Raw genomic sequence first — 3,030 nt, 5'->3', positions numbered from 1 at the left:
TTTAAAGCTTTTTCTATAAAACATGAATATAAAATATCTCATTAAATTTTTTTCTGATCACATTTTGAAGCGATATGTGGACACATTTGAGATTAAATACAGTGTCATTAAAATTACCTTCATTTGTTCCTTTTCACTTTTTTTATTGTGGCATTATGTTCCTATTTAATGGTGGAGTTATGGGGTAAGTGTGGCAGTACACACCTATATTCCTAGCATTCAGCAGGCTGTACAGAAAGACGTGAGTTCAAGACCAGCCTGGGCTACACAGTTAGATCCTGTCTCAACCATAACCAACAACAAAAGAAGCAGTAGTGTTGCTTGATGCCAAGTTTTTCCTAATGTGTGGCTTTTGCCCCAGCTTTCCTCTCTGTGCCTTGAAACACCCTTCACCAAGCCAACTCTTGCCAACTCAAGATTTAATTAAAGTACCACTTCTTCCTCAAAGAGTTTCTGTCCACTCCCCAGCAAACCCTTCTGGCACTAAATCCAATTTTAAATTTTCTTCATAAATATTCTATTCTAATGTCTGTCTTTCTCATTAGACAGTAAAGTTCATGAAGAAACAGAAGAAAAATTTGTCCTGACTTCACTGAACACATACAGTCCTTTAATGTCTGCTATTCAGTAAGTTCTACTTGAATGAATGAATGAGACATTCTAAACCCCCCGACAGGTAGGGATGGTGGGTAGAAGAGCAAGTTCATCTTCCATTGCCCATCAGATATCAGTGAGAGAGACATGGTAGGAAGCAAGGCTGGTGTAGCATCTGGCTCTCTTCTACTTTCATCAGTGAGGTATGGTGCAAAGCCGAGCCTCCAGTTTGTTGTACCCATGAGATACTAAGAGGCAGTAGGAGGCAAGATGGCTTGACACATCCCTGTCCTTCCTTTGGCCCCAGCAAGGCCTGAGAGAACTGAATTTATAGCCCAGTAGGAGACAGATGGGCCATACCTTGCTTTCTCTGTGAAGGTCTCATTGGACCAAGGGAGAGCCTGCAGTCCTCTCTACTTTTCTATAGGAAGGCAGCATAAATAAATGTCTAACTAAGAAGTACACTGTCAGCAGCCTCTGTCATGAAGCTCAGCATACATGTTCACTCTTCATTTTGAACCTCTTAAATAAAGACTAAATAGGATCCATGGTTTCATAATAAACTTCCATGATTTAAAAAAGCTTACTGTGCATTCCAAGAACTAAGAAAATCACAACTCGAACAGGAAAACGTAAATCAACAGAGACCCACATTGAGATGAATCTGATATTAGAATTATCTGACAAGGATTTTTAAGGCATCATCATAAAGTTACTTGAAACAAGTAAACAATATAAAAGAGATTTCAGCAAAGAAATGGAAGGGACAACAAAAGGAAATGAAACACTTCAGAAGTTAGCGGAAAGTTTTGACAGTGTATGTATGTATTTATTATGTACATTTATAAATATATGTATATGCATATGTAAAAATAATAATCAAAAAGGAGGACAAGAAACTGAGAAGGAGTGGAGGAACATGGGAGGAGCTGGAGGGAGATGGAGAGGAATGGAAATAAAGCAAATGCAATATTCATGTAATAAATCCTCAAAATGTTAAAATTACATTAAAATTGTTAAATAATTATCTTAGAAATAGACATGAAAACAGCAAACAGCCTCGGGAGCCTATAAAACCATAGAAAAAGAGCTAATATTAGTGTAGTCTTTAAATGGGATCAGAGAAAAAAATTCAAAAATTATAACTAGATAAAGTCATATGTTTATTGATTTAAGAAGCTAAATGAATCCCAAATAGAATGAATCCAAGGAAACCAACCAAAGCATATTACACTTAAACTTGAAAACCAAGGAAAATCATCCTGAAAGTATCCAGTGAAATGACACCTTATGAAAGGTTTTTCAGATTAAAGGAGGACAGAACAATTTCTAACAGTATTTTTCAAATACTGAAAAAATAGAATTGTGAGGCTAAAACTCTGTATCCAGAAATATTATCTTCATCAACAAATGGGAAATAAAAATATACTCATGTGAAGGAGTGCCATGAAAGTTTTTTACTGTCAAAGAATGTTCTCTATAGAGAAAAAAAAATCAGAAGACCTGGAATTTCAGAAAGAAGAAAGAAAGAAAGAAAGAAAGAAAGAAAGAAAGAAAGAAAGAAAGAAAGAAAGAAAGAAAGAAAGAAGGAAGGAAGGAAGGAAGGAAGGAAGGAAGGAAAAAAGTAGGAATGGATTATCATACTAGATGCTTGATGCAAATATTATAAAGCTATCTAAAGCAGATATTGTGATCACTATACACAAAGGAAATAGAAACAGTTATATATCTAAAGTATGGAAGTAAAAGAAGCAAAATAAATTCAGCCTTCTGTACCACATGTGAGACAATAAAGTACCACAGGAACCGGTAGACTGCGTTCAGTTGCGCACAGTTGCGTAGAGAGAACAACCACTGAGAAAAGTATTCAGCCATATCCTCAAAACCCTGTATTTATACTTCATATTTAAACCAATGGATGCTTAAATGGATAGCTAATATTTAAGTCAAGATGGAACAAGTGAATGAAAATCCACCATCAAGAACAGCTCATAAAAAGTTTGTTTCACATTGAAATAATTGCACATGGAAATTTTAAGATGATCAAAATGCTACATGGCAATGATGAAAGGATCTTCGGTGGCTTTCTGAATTAGGCGATGAACATTTTAAATCATGAGACAGTGCGAGTTGGTGTGAATGAAAGATGAAACCAAGCTGACTGTGGCAAGAGCCAAAGTCATCATGACAGAGTGTCCTGATATAATTTCATTCATGTTTGCTTTCAAATTTACTGCCTCTAACCTGATCCAATGCAGCTGCTTTCTTTCCCACAAGGAGGCTTATCTTTTTCGGCACGGAGAATAAAATGGGGTTAAGAAAGGAACCGGATCCAGCCCCATCTTCTCACAGGCTCAGGTCAGAAGAGGGGATGTGCATACAAGGAGCTTAAAAAGTTGGTTTGAAGGTGGGATTATCTTGTCTTCTCAAGACAGA

Source organism: Nannospalax galili, unplaced genomic scaffold (genome assembly GCF_000622305.1).
Source record: "Nannospalax galili isolate Female #2095 unplaced genomic scaffold, S.galili_v1.0 scaffold2424, whole genome shotgun sequence".
In the NCBI taxonomy this organism is placed as follows: domain Eukaryota; kingdom Metazoa; phylum Chordata; class Mammalia; order Rodentia; family Spalacidae; genus Nannospalax; species Nannospalax galili.
This window is presented reverse-complemented; position numbering follows the sequence as displayed.